The sequence below is a fragment of the Dipodomys merriami genome, unplaced genomic scaffold, assembly GCF_024711535.1.
Source record: "Dipodomys merriami isolate MVZ:Mamm:240054 unplaced genomic scaffold, mDipMer1.0.p SCAF_2067, whole genome shotgun sequence".
Taxonomy (NCBI): domain Eukaryota; kingdom Metazoa; phylum Chordata; class Mammalia; order Rodentia; family Heteromyidae; genus Dipodomys; species Dipodomys merriami.
In genome coordinates this window covers 31,947-46,688 of record NW_027203457.1, presented here as the reverse complement: position 1 = coordinate 46,688, position 14,742 = coordinate 31,947, and the positions used below count along the sequence as shown (strand labels likewise).

General features: G+C 38.6%; 1 long non-coding RNA gene across 15 annotated transcripts in view; it reads right to left on the bottom strand.

Annotated features, from left to right (window-relative positions):
* The window catches only part of LOC138833409 (uncharacterized), a 44,423-nt gene that overhangs the window by 22,406 nt on the left and 7,275 nt on the right, over positions 1-14,742 (bottom strand). For 8 of the 15 annotated variants that reach the window (XR_011373892.1, XR_011373895.1, XR_011373885.1 and 5 more), the window contains 4 exons: positions 6,012-6,213; positions 5,613-5,752; positions 5,369-5,518; positions 748-830 (listed from right to left, as the gene is read on the bottom strand). This is a non-coding gene — a long non-coding RNA (uncharacterized lncRNA). Of the gene's footprint in view, positions 1-747; positions 831-5,368; positions 5,519-5,612; positions 5,753-6,011; positions 6,214-8,842; positions 8,945-14,742 lie in introns of all 15 variants that reach the window. The other 7 variants (XR_011373886.1, XR_011373887.1, XR_011373882.1 and 4 more) reach the window with 7 other exon arrangements.

Below are 14,742 nucleotides of genomic sequence, written 5' to 3'. Positions count from 1 at the left end.
TAGACAGGACAGACAGAAATGGCTGCCTTGCTTTTGAAGTTTTTTTTTTTTTTTTAATGACTGGTAGACAGGACAGACAGAAATGGCTGCCTTGCTTTCCCTTCATCTGGTTCACCTAATTCCATTTTGGACATTTTGAGATGTGTTATCACCTCAACCTACAGCTACATTCAGAAATCACTAATCATGGAAGTTATTTTGCTACTCTTATTCTGAATGATTATTCAATTATTTTACTGAATATCAATATAAGTTATGATATGCCACTTTCAAAATAAAGAACAGAAAACAATTATCACTCATACAATGCTATTCATTCATTAATCATTTAACAAATATATTTTGAACAGTTTTGTGGGTTGGGGGACATGGGTATATCTGCTGTACTGGAGCTTGAATTCCAGGCCTGGGTGCTGTCCCTGAGCTATTTTGCTTAAAGCTAAAGCTCTACTACTTGAGCCACTTCTGACTTTTACATAAGTTAATTAGATATAAGGGTCTCACAGGCTTTCCTGCTCAGTCTGGCTTTAAATTGTAATTCTCGGATCTCAGACTCCAGAGTGGCTAGGATTGCAAGAATGAACTATTGGGCCGAGCTGAGAGCTAGAGATATAGTGTTGAGCAAAAACATTATATCTAGTCTTATAAACTGTAAGTCTTCTACAGAAAAGGGTCATTAGACAATTACCACACAAAACAAGTAAAGAATAGCATTAATTCCACAAGGTGCAAAGCAATTGTACTCACCTATTCAAGTCCACAATTGAAGGGCAAGCTGATACAAAAAGTTTTCCCAACAGACAAGGAAAGTTTACAGGAACCCAGGAAGCCTGTGAATAACAACTTCCTTTAGATAGGTAGAGTTGAATATCAGCACTTTCCTGTTTCCTCTAAAGATGCTTTTGGTCTAAACCCTTTATCTCTGAGGAGTTAGGTGAGTCACAAAGGAATGGATTGGTCTCAGAGAGCCTTGTTTCCTAGTAGTGATCAAGAACCCTGAGTATCCCATGTTATAACCTCAGGTGAGGGATGTCTTTTTTATACTGTCCTGGAGCAGCTGGAGGTCTATAGACATAATGAGATAAGACAATATTCAGTAAGCTAGAAGACATTTATCTGCACTTGCTGTTAGCAAGGAAGCTTCTCCCCATAGTTTTCAAAGGTCTAGCCTCTCTAGAGTAGGTTCAGTTTTGGACAAGTGGGTGGAAGAGCCATGAAACCGGAGAATCAGCAGGAATTTTGCCAAAAAGAAATTGCCCATTCACTTTAGGGTGAAAAATGTATTTTAGTAAGACTTAGAAGAGTGTGGCTTCTCATCAGTGGCACAAGCTCAGCAGCATCATGGGACAAGCCACTGATACATGCTGCACTGCAGGAACTCCAAAACATGACAAGAAATGTTACAAATGCTATCATACATCATATCTTTTTTGTAATGTGTACAGAAAAGCTATATGCATATATAGAACCAGTAAGTAGTCTCTCTTGGGGCCAAGTATCAGAATGGGGTTTGCCACATTGACCCCAAGATGGGATGCATCATAATTGCATGGGGTATGGCATGGTAGGGTATGTCTGTAATCTAGGCTATTAAAAAATTAGAGGCAGAAAGAATTACTTGAGCCCAGGAACATAAGCCTAGCCAAATATAACATAAGCCAGACAAACAGCAAACAAAAAAGCATTAGTAGCTCCCCAACTGGCAGGGTAAAGAGGCTTCATGGAGGCAGTACAGGTACCAGTCCTTGTCTTTAATTGTTCCAGTCCAGGGACCACACATGAGAGTAATGAAGCCTTTCGATCTGTGAAGATTTGGCCTGAATTATCACAGCATGTAGCACCTAAAATGCATGACCAGTAATAAAACTGCACCATTATATACATCTAATCCAGATAAGCTTTCAGAGAGCAAAAATATTTTTAAAAATACAGAAAAGAAATTCAAATAAACACATGCTCCACTTTTGTATTCTTATTTATTATCTCAGTAGCAAGTTCATAAATAGATGAGGGAGCCATCTGGGGTAGAAATGATAAAGGAATGAAATAGAAGGAAAAAGTTGTTTTTTCTGACTACATTGCCTTATATTTTGTAACGAAAGATCTTCTCAGTCTATGTACTCTCTCAGAAGTTCGTATACAGAACCTTCTATAGAGGAGAAAGAAGATCAACTGACTTGTCTGGATGGGATCCTTACAGATCCCATTTCTCCTAAGCTGGTGGGTCTTAGGATTCTTGCACTGCATATGGAAAAGTCAGACCCATAAAAATACATACTTATATCTATTTTTTTCCAAAAACTTCCATGTATTTATTACTCAGTTCATTCTTAGAGCAAAGTAAAAGAAAAAGGGAAATCAGACTTTTAATTTAAACTACAAATATTTCTGGGTAGTATTAAATATTTCAGTCTGAATTATGTAGAGCATAAATATTTATGAATTATCTTGATTCTTCTCCAATGTAGGAGTTGTGCATAACTTTGTTATGAGCTTTGTATTTTTTTTCTAAAACCATTGGAAAATGGGCCATGTTTGCTTTTGTTTCTTGAATGACTACACTCACTTCATCCTGACAGTCTTTGTAAAAAGACCTGGTAAACAGCCCTTTTAAATATATACATCATGTTGAACGCATAGAAAAACATATCTATTGAAAGTTAAAAATCCATTGTTGTTCTATGTTAAGCAAATCAAACAAATTTGTCACACAATACCCAGTCTTTATAAATTGGTTCTAAATTGATACACTAAAAAAAATCTAGTGATTTTTCATTGTTTATATGGTGAATTTGTCTAAGTTGTCAAATCCCTTTGATTTCTTTTAATTTTATGTCCAAGACTGGAACTCTAAATCAGTATATTCTGCTTTCGCTCATTGGCTCTACCAACTAATCCAAGCTTCCAACCTCAATTTAATCCCCTTTAAAATAAGAATAACTGATTTAGGAGTTACTCTTTTGCTTACTTCTGTTTTTTTCTATAATGTTAAATAATTTTTGATGCAGTTAAATCATATTTCCATTGTTAAAAATGTTTTAGGATGTTGTTCCATTACATAATCCCTGTACTTGGTTTTCTAGAATGATTCTTAAATAACTCTAGTCATTTTAGTTGGACAGAAAGCTCTACAAACTGAGATTTTAACATATATCAAGTATGACTCTATAATCCACAAATCAAACTAATAGATTGAAAGCCAATAAGAGTCAAATTGTAGGTTACTGTCTAAGAACTTGGAAAAATCACCAGGATTGTTATGATGTTGAAAAGATTACGTTACTGCATTGTTGGTGGGATTGTAAACTTGTTCAACCACTTTGGCAAGTAGTATGGAGGTTCCTCAAAAGACTCCACATAGAGCTCCCCTATGACCCAGCAATCTCACTTTTGGGCATTTAACCAAATGTTTACAAACAAGACCACACTAAAGCTACCAGCACAACTATGTTTATTGCAGCATTATTTACTATAGCTAAGATATGGAACCAACCCAGATGCACCACAGTAGATGAATGGATCAAGAAAATGTGGTATATATACACAATGGAATTCTATGCCTCCAGCAGAAAGAACAACATTGCCCCATTTGTTAGGAAATGGAAAAACTTGGAAAAAAATTATATTATGTGAAGTAAGCCAGGCCCAAAGAAACATAGGTCCCATGGTATCCCTTATTTGCAATACCTAGTATATGTCTGAGTCACGCAGAAAAGGTCGATTAAGGTGATGTTAGGGAAATGAACCCTAAGATATGTATTCAAATGTTTTTTTTCTTTCATGCGATTGTTTCTAACACATTTATAAGATTATTTCTTTGTTGCTTTGTATGTCCCCCTCCCCCATAGTATAACCCCTGCTTTCACTGTATTTGATGTCGGTATAATTTGTGGAGGGAAAGGATAAAAACAAATCATTTAAATAGGGATACAGGTGGACCCATTGCAACAGTGAGATGTACAAGTAATTATGTCGAAAAGGAACTTTACAACTTTGGTGCAGGGGGGTAGCAGGGAGCATTGGGTGGGGGATGGGGGGAGGATGGGAAGGGATGGGAAGGGGAAACAAAGGAGGAGGCTACAATACTTGATAAGAAATGTACTCATTGTCTTGCCCATGTAATTGTATCCCCTCTGTACAGTATTTTCACAGTAAAAAGAAAAGATTAGATGATAAAAATGTATTTCAAGTTGTTTAGCATGATTTGTCTAGGCACCAGAGTTCTGTGAGGGGGAAAAAAGGAAATCTATGTTGAAGTTCACATAGATATATAAAAAGTGCTTCAAGTTTATTAGGCATAAAGCCAATAGGCCCCAAAATAAAGTTTAATTATAAAGCCAAGCTGGATATGAAAAACAATGAGGTAAAGTAGAAAATTCTTGAAGGAAATTAATATATAACTGAAATGGCTTCTGGAGCTTTTAAAAAATTATAACTGGCAGACTAAACTAGAAATCAATCATCTTATAAATATGTTAGAAACAATAGCAAGAAAGAAAAACAATTTAAGTCCTTATCTTGAGGTAAATGCTTGATAAGAAATGTACTCATTACCATGCTCATGTAATTGTAACCCCTCTGGTATGGTATTTTCACAGTAAAAACAAAACTTATTAATAAAAAATCAATCAATTGCCTTTAAATCAAACATTGGTTATTCTTCATCAGAAGTTCTTAAAACATGACTGGTGCATATTGTAGAAGGCATGAAATTTTTGTTTTGCTGTTTTCTGGCCCTTCTATACCATTAGGGATACTGTATTATTCTTTGTGTAATCACCTCAAATCCAGATTACTTTAGAATTATTCAACTTGGAAGTTCCTTTGCTATACTCATATCCTGACACACTCTTTAACTATTCTATACTGAGTATTGATATAGTGAAAAATATTCCAGTGTTAAAATAATAAAACAAATAAGCTACCACTAAATGAGAGCTATTCATTCACAATTCAATTAACAAATTATTTTAGGCAGTTTTATATACATAGCCTCTGCTAAGGGCTAAAGAAACAATGATGACCAAGACAAAGGTTATTTCTAGTCTTGTGAGCTGTAAAGTTTTGTATGGAAAAGAGACACTATGCTGGTAGCTCATGCCTATGGTCCTAGCTACTCAAAGCCTCATGTGGTAGAGAACTAGACATCACACACACACACACACACACACACACACACACACACACACACACACACACACACACACACACACACACACACAACAACCTCAGGGACACTTTTCCAATCCTTAGTTCAAGCCCCAATAATGGTACTAAAGAAAGAAAGAAATAAGAGGCACAAAAAAATATCACACAACCCACATGACTGACATTGTTACACAGCAAGGAAGGAAAAGAAGGTACTCACCTATTCAGATCCACAGTCTAAGAACAAGTTGGTGAAAAAGTGTTCCCAGAAGACCAAACAGGAGACCCAAGAAACTTCCCAATAGCAACCTCTTATGGGTAGGCACAGTTAAGTATCACATCTTCCTTCTTGCTCTGAAGAATGCTATGACTAATTACAGAAAACCTAATGGGTTAGGTGATTCACAAAGGAATAGAATGTTCACAGATACCTTCTATAGTTTTCCAGTAGTGTTATCAAGTACCTTGAATAGGTCTGGGAAGTTGACTCAGTGGTAGAGTGTTTGCCTTGCATGCATGAGTCCCTGGTTTCATCTCATCAGCACCACATAAGCAGAAAAAAGCTGGAAGTGGTGCTGTGGCTCAAGCCACTCAAGCTGAAGAGCTGAAGGACAACACCCAGGCCCAGAGTTCAGGCCCCACAACCAACAACAAATAAAAAAGAAACGTCAGTAGTCCAATGTAATACCTTCAGATCAGAAATATCTTTTTCAGTTATCCTCAACACTGAACAACTCTACAGCCAGGGAATGTGTGGAGGCTGAGCAGGCAGTATTTGAAGGAGGAAGGACCATGCCTCCTGCATCTTTTACAGCAATTATATTCAAAACATAATAAAACTTCAGTAACAAAAAAAGAAATACCTTTTCTCATGATACTTGCATAGCTGGAGGACAGCTACACAAAATCCAACACAAAACATAAGTAAGAAATCCTTTCCTTGTTGTGCTTCACTATCCAGGCTTCTCTAAGGTGAACTCAGTTTTGCCTATTCCCCAGTCGATAGAGAAGCCATGAGTCAGGAGCAAGGGCACGACTTTTGCCAGAAAAAGGACTGCCAGTTTCCTTTAAGGAGAGAGGACAAAATAGGTCAGAGGAAAAGTGTGTTAAGAAATAATGTGAAGTCCCATGGTTTCCCTTATTTGCAATATATAATATATATATGAGTCAAGCAGAAAAGATCAGATAAAGTGATGTTAGGAAAATGAACCCTTAGATATGTATTTTAATGTTTTTTTTCTTTCATGCATGTGTTTCTAACGCATTTATAATATTATTTCCTTGTTGCTTTGTATGTCCCTCCCCCACAGTATAACCCCTGCTTTCACTATATTTGATGTCAGTATAACTTGTGAAGGAGATGGGGAAAAACAAGTCGTTTAAGGATACAGGTGGACCTGTTGCAACAATGAGAAGTACAAATTGTCATGTCGAAAATGAGCTTTACAATGTCGGTGCAGGGGTGGGGGGAGGGGAGGGGAAGAATTGGGAATGGGGGGAGGGGGAGGCTGGGAAGGGATGTGAAGGGTAAACAAAGGAGGAGGCTGCAATGCTTGGTAAGAAATGTGCGCATTATCCTGCCCATGTAATTGTAACCCCTCTGTATAGTATGTTCACAAATAAAATTAAATTAAATTAAAAAAAAAAGAAATAAGGTGAAGACTGGTTTCTCATCAGTGGAATGTGCTTACAGCCATGAAGTACAACCCTGTATAAATGCTGTACTATGGAGGAACCAATAGACAGCTGTCTATTTGCCTATGTGCAAATGGGGATTGGCTACAATGAACATAAGATCATATTATAGAATGATTAAAAAGAATTCTTTTATTAATTTTTTTTTGTCAGTCGTGGGGCTTGAACTCTGGGCCTGGGCGCTGTCCCTCAGCTCTTCAGCTCAAGGCGAGCACTCTACCACTTGAGCTACAGAGCCACTTCTGGTTTTCTGGTGGTTTATTGGAGATAGGAGTCTCACGGTCCCTCTTGCCCGGGCTGGCTTTGAACCGCGATCCTCAGATCTCAGCCTCCTGAGTAGCTAGGATTACAGGTCTGAGCCACCAGCACCCGGCTATTAATAAGTTTTTTTTTGTGAAAATACTGTACAGAGGGGTTACAATTACATGAGCAAGGTAAAGGTAATGAGTATGTTTCTTATCAAGCATTGTTGCCTCCTCCTTTGTTTCCCCTTACCATCCTTGCCCTCCTACTCCCCTGCCTCACCCCACTCTACACCCCCTTCCACTAATGCCCCACACAAACATGCCAAAGGGAACCAGGCACCAGTAGCTCAAACTTGTAATCTTAGCTACTTAGGAGACTGAAATCTAAGGATCAACATTCTAAACCAGCCCAGTCTGTAAGAACCTGATCTCCAATTAACCACCAAATGGCTGGATGTAGAGCTGTGATTCAAGTGGTAGAGCACTAGTCCTGACCAAAATAGTTGAGGGACAGTGCCCAAGGTCTGAGATTAATCTCTAAGACCAACATACCCCCCCCCCCCCACACACACACACACACACACAAACACATAAACACACACACACACACACACACCAAAAAACTGGATTGAGCCTAACATGGTAGGGGTGTTCCTATAGTCCCAGGTGCACAAAAAGCTGAGAAACTAGAAATAATTGAGACCTTGTACTAAAATGAACAGCAAACAAAAGGCATTAGTTGTTCCCCACCTCAGCTGGAGGGCCCCTATGGTAATAGTTTAGATAAAAGAATGATCTCTGTCTAGTTCAGCACAGATACTACACAGTGAGTAAATAAGTCTTTAGATGATTACACATAGGGCTTTCAGTCATCACAGTGTGTATCAGCCAGCATTAGTGATCCAGAACCTCAAACGCTCCATTATGTACATCTATGCTGACAAAGCTTTCAGATGATGTAGCCCAGAAAATATCTGATAGCCATTGTCTAGAAACTCACTAAAGTATTAAATAATACCTGTCTTGAATTTCTGATTCATAAAATTATGAGCAAATAGTTGTTTTAAACTGCTAGGATTTGGGTAATTTGTTACATGGCAGAAGCCAGGTGAAGGGAAGTGATAGGGTAGAGAGGAAGGTTAACCAAGAGTTAAGTCCTAAAAGATAGTTAAGTCTTCATGTTAGCTGAGAGATGTGGTTCATTATACTACTTCACTACTTCTGTTAATACCTTAATTTTGGCTTTGTAAAACACACTGACATAACCATATTATATACAGCATATTACAATATAGTACAAAATTATAATCACCCCATTTTGTTTATAATCAAAACTATTATCAGCCTATATTAGAATGTTGCAAATTCTACCAACATTTCACAGATTTTTTCAAGTAAAAGATTTTAAAAAGGGGGATTGTCCCCCAACAAAAAATCTTCAAAGAAACAACTGTCCAATAAATAAGTGGGCTAAAGATTTAAAGAGAGATGTTAAGGGAAGATGGCGGAGGAGAAGCTGGAATCTGAACAAGCTCTCGCATAGAAAGGAGTTTTAGAGTTCCAGTGAACAGTCCTAAGCCAGAGAATCACACCAAGTGTGTCATCACAGGACAGAGAGTTAGACAAGAGAGGGGAAACCAAGGAAACGCAGCAGCTGCCGCTCCGGCGGCGGGGCCGCGGCACCAAGGAAACGCAGCAGCTGCCGCTCCGGCGGCGGCGCCGCGGCGGCGGCGACCACCGCCGCGGAGACATACCTGAGACACAGAGAGTCGGGGACGAAGGAGCCAGACGCAGCGGACGAGCAGATTCTACTCAACACCAACAAGAACCGACAAGGAGCGAACATCTTCATCCTGCTGTTTGCAGACCAGAGACGACCCAGGATCCAAGACTCGGCGTGAGTACAAGCCCGACATCCTCACTCCTCAGGGAGCAGAGGAGGGAAGGCCACCCCTCCCCCCCCAGCACCGGTGATCTGCATCTTGGATACCGACAAAGTTCGGAGGAGCTGCTAGCTCCACCTCAGGCCTTGGAATAAAATGAGTCATTTAGCAGGTCACAAGAACTTAACGGCGAAGTGACCTGCCAGACTCAGCTCCATCCAGGGAAAAGTCACCCAGCTCAGGCTCCAGCCATCGGAGTGCCTTGCTTCACTGGGTAACCAGAGCCAGAGGCTGCCCCTCCCTCTAGCAGCCTCGACAATCAATTGAAAAACAGAAACCCTGAGAATGGCTCCAGGCTGGGCGCTGTGAGCTTTATCACAAAATAGCCCCAGGGAAAAGCTACTGTATATTGAAAGGCCTCAACTCTACCCAGAACCTAGCCTCATCACCACATCCCCCTCTTTTGTGACTCTCAAAGCAGACCACCCTCCCAGAAAACTAACCTGGGAGGGGGATCTCAAAATCTTGGGTAAAGCAGAGCATTTTTCTGCCTCTTCCAACCAACCGACTTAAGAAACCAATCAAGCCACAGGACCTCAAGCTGACCAGAGACTCCAACAAGAGACTGGTTGCAGACAAAAGGGAGATACAGGATTCTTCCCACTCCTCCCCCCCAAAAAAAAAAAATCAAAAGACTTTTTTTTCTTTTTCTTTTTCTTTTTTTTTTCTTTTTCTTTCTTTTTTCTTTTTTTCTTCTTCTTCTTCTTTTCTTTTTTTTTTTGCTTGTTTTTTGTTTTTTGTTACCATATATATATATATATATATATATATATAAATTTTTTTCCCTTCTAAAACTTTTATTAATCTTTAATCTTTGCCTCTTCTGAAAAAATAATTGTTTTCCAGTAACCTTTTTTTTTTTCTCATCTTATAATTTTTATTTTAGGAATACGTGAATAAGAGTTTTCCTTTCTTTTCTTGTCTTCTTTCTCTTTTTCTTTCTTTCTTAATTATCTTTTTGTTTTTTATCTAGCTCTACTGAACTTCTGATATATTCTTCTCCCGTTCCCATCCTTAAAGCTTTTCACAACTCCTCTATGTCCCTCCCCTTCTCTGAACATATTCACATTCCTCTCTAAATAGACGGTCTTTTAACCTCTATAATAACATTAATTTTTACATTTCTATTCTTTTTCTAGTCTCTCTTTATTCCCCTTTCCGTCTCTTCTTTTTCTCTCTCTCTCTACTTGCATCCTACCCAACTCATTTCCTGCACTGTGATTAGGACATAGTTAACTCTCCCTGTGCCTCCCCACACCAATCTATTCCTATTTTTTACCCACATCTCTCCCTAATCCTAATAATTTCTGGTTTTCCAAATTCTTTTCTGCGGTTCGAAGTCCTTTAACATATAGTCGTTTGATGTTGAATAGATGTATCTGTTGAACTAGATTGTATCTGTAGACTATTGACTGTACAAATGCAAACTTTGGTTGATGGTTGCCTTAAGATAGTGTTCTAGCACAAAACTGGTGCAATCTTTATCTCAAATGGGCCGAGTAAGCCGGAAAAACACAAGAAAAATGGCAAATTCGGGTATCTCAATTCCCAACCTTGATAATCAGGGATTAGAACAGATAAAGAATAATCCAGAGGAGAGTTCCCAAATAGCTCTACAAACACTAAGAGCAAACATGATAAATGAGAAGTTTGACAATGTACAAAGGACTCTGTATGAGCGTGATAGGGAGAGAGAGGAGGCATCCCAGAAGATTATACAGGAATATCATAAGCGTGAGGAAGCTTCTCAAAAACTGATACAGGATTTGCGTGAACAACTTGAGAATACTCAAAGAGAAAGGGAGGAATGGCGTGAGCAGGCAGAGAACACTCAAAGAGAACTGCAGGAATCCCACAGAAGGGAGGAAACTAATCAAAGAGTAATTCACGAATTAAGAGACCAGGTAGAGAATACACAAAGATCACTAAAGACATTCATGGAATCCATTAACAAAGAGCTGAAGGAAGTCAGGGAGACCACAAAGGGAATGCTGAATGGAACCCAACAGAAGGAATGGGAGTCCAAAGAAACCATAACCAATCAACTAAGTGATTTGAGAACAAACACTGAACACCAAATTAAGGAAGTAAAGAAATTCATACAAGACCTAAAACAGAGCTTCAACAAAGAACTTGAAGCCATCAAAGCTGACCAATTAGAAGGAAAAGAGATAAAAAACAAAGTAGAGAGTCTTGACAACAGGTTAGACCATGCACAAGATCGAATCTCAGGGATTGAAGACAGCCTAGATATTATAGAGAAAGAACATACAACCATCCAAGACAAGTCCAAGAAATATGATAGGTCTATCCAACACCTGGAAGACACCATCAGGAGGCCCAATCTAAGGATAATGGGTGTAGAGGAGCACCTAGAAACAGAAGTTAATGGTCTAGGAAATTTGTTTAACAGGATCCTAGCAGAGAACTTCCCAAACATACAAAAAGAGAGGCCTATTCAGATACAAGAAGCTTTTAGAACCCCAAATAGACCAGACCAGAATAGGACATCCCACCGTCACATTATAATCCACACAGGATCAACCCAGACCAAGGAAAAGATCCTTAAAGCTGTCAAGGAGAAAAGGTTAATCACCTATAAAGGGAAACGAATTAGAATTACCTCAGATTTCTCAGCAGAGACAATCAAAGCAAGAAGAGCCTGGAATGACGTATGCCATGCCCTAAAAACAAACAACTATCAACCAAGAATACTGTACCCAGCTAAACTCTCCTTCATAACTGAAGGCCAAATAAAAACCTTCCATAGCAAAGAAAAATTGAAACAATACATCTCCACCAAACCAGCCCTGCAAAAGATTCTTAAAGATGTCCTACACATAGAAAACCAACAAGAACGCAACAAAGGCCAAGAAACTGCACCCAAACTGAGAATCCAAGAACCTTAGGAAGAACCCAGATTTCACAGCCCCCAAGAAGGTGGATAACATGGCAGGAACTCCCAAATACCTCTCAGTCCTATCTCTTCACGTTAACGGACTGAACTCTCCAATTAAGCGACATAGACTGTCTAGTTGGATTAAAAAACAAGACCCTTCTATCTGCTGCCTGCAGGAGTCACATCTTGCCCGTAAAAACAAACACATTTTCAAGGTTAAAGGCTGGAACAAAATCTACCAAGCAAACGGCCCTCATAAACAGGCGGGAGTTGCAATCCTAATATCAGATAAAATAGACTTCAAATTAAAATTCGTGAGAAGAGATAAAGAAGGTCGCTACATACTAATTAAAGGATCTCTCCTTCAGGAGGATATTACAATTCTAAATATCTATTCGCCAAACAATGGAGCACCCAAATTTATCAAAGAAACACTACTTTCCCTCAAATCCAATATAGATCCAAAGACATTAATTGTTGGGGATTTTAACACACCACTCTCCCCACTAGATAGATCAACTCGGCAAAAACTCAACAGAGAAACCGCAGATCTAAACAGCTGCATAGATCAACTAGACTTAACAGACATTTACCGAACATTTCACCCAGCAGCATCAGAATACACGTTCTTCTCAGCAGCACATGGAACGTTTTCTAAAATAGATCACATTTTAGGCCACAAAGCAAACTTGTCTAAATTCAGAAACATTGAAGTTATACCTTGCATTCTCTCTGACCACAAGGGAATAAAATTAGAACTCAACACCAAAAGCCACCAAAGAAAGTCCGGTATCACATGGAGGCTGATCAACACACAGCTGAATCATGAGTGGGTCATGGAAGAGATTAGAAAGGAAATTCAAATGTTCATGCTATTCAACAAAAATGAACACACAAATTACCAGCTCCTCTGGGACACAGCAAAGGCAGTACTCAGAGGCAAGTTTATAGCTCTGAGCTCCTACATCAACAAATTGGAGAGATCGGAAACTAACAATTTAATGACACATCTAAACCTCCTTGAAAAAGAGCAGCAAGATAAACCCCAATCCAGTAGACGGAAAGAAATAATCAAAATTAAATCAGAATTAAATGAATTAGAATCCAAAAAAACTATAGAAAGAATCAACAAAACAAAGAGTTGGTTCTTCGAAAAACTTAACAAAATTGATAGACCCTTAGCAAACCTTATCAGAAAAAGGAGAGAACACACCCAAATTAATAAACTCAGAGATGAGAATGGAAACATCACCACGGAAACAACCAAGATTCAGAACATTATAAGGGAATACTTCTCAAAACTTTATGCTAATAAGTTTGAGAACTTGACAGAAATGGACCTTTTCCTAGCAAATATTGACATGCCAAAACTAAACCAAGATGAGTTAAACCAGCTTAACAGGCCCATATCAAGCATTGAAATAGAAACAGCAATAAGAGACCTCCCAGCTAAGAAAAGTCCAGGACCAGATGGTTTTACAGCGGAATTTTACAAGGCCTTCAAAGCAGAGCTCACACCAATACTCCTCCAACTCTTCAATGAAATTGAAAGAGAAAGCTCACTACCGAACACATTCTATGAAGCCATCATAACCCTCATCCCAAAACCAGGCAGGGACTCATCAAAGAAAGAGAACTATAGATCCATTTCTTTGATGAACATTGATGCAAAACTTCTCAACAAAATTTTGGCCAATCGACTTCAACAATTCATCCAAAAAATCATACACCATGATCAAACAGGATTCATTTCAGGGATGCAAAGCTGGTTCAATATATGCAAATCAATTAATATTATTCATCACATCAACAGGAGCAAGAATAAGAACCACATGGTTATCTCAATAGATGCAGAAAAAGCATTTGACAAGATCCAACACCCCTTTATGATGAAGGTTCTGGAAAAATTAGGAATCCATGGAACATTCCTCAATACAATAAAGGCTGTATATGACAAACCTACAGCCAGCATTATACTCAATGGTGAAAAACTAAAGCCATTTCCTCTTAACTCAGGAACAAGACAAGGATGCCCACTCTCTCCACTTCTCTTCAATCTAGTATTAGAATGCCTAGCTACAGCAATAAGACAAGATGCAGACATAAAGGGGATCCAAATAGGGAAAGAAGAAATAAAACTCTCCCTCTTTGCATATGACATGATCTTGTATTTAAAGAATCCCATAGACTCCACTCCCAAATTACTCAAGCTGATTCAAAACTTTGGCAAAGTAGCAGGTTATAAAATTAACCCCCCAAAATCAATGGCTTTTCTATATGCCAACAATGAGAAAAGTGTGGCTGAAATTAGGAAAGCAACTCCATTTGTAATAGCCCCACAAAAAATAAAATACCTAGGAATTAACTTAACCAAAGAAGTGAAGGACCTCTATGATGAAAACTTTAAAATCTTGAAAAAGGAAATCAACACAGAACTTAAAAAATGGCAAAACCTCCCATGCTCCTGGATTGGCAAGATTAACATCGTGAAAATGGCAATACTTCCCAAGGCTATCTACAAATTCAATGCGATACCTATCAAAATTACACCCTCATTCTTCAAGGAAATAGAGGAGGCAATCCAAAAATTCATATGGAACAATAAAAGACCCCGAATAGCAAAAACGCTCCTCAACGGAAAGAACACTGCTGGAGGAATATCAATACCAAATTTCAAACTCTACTATAAAGCCATAGTAATCAAAACAGCTTGGTATTGGCATAAGAACAGACCTCAGGACCAATGGAATAGAATTGAAAACCCAGAAATGAACCTACAGACCTATAGCCATCTAATCTTCGATAAGGAAGC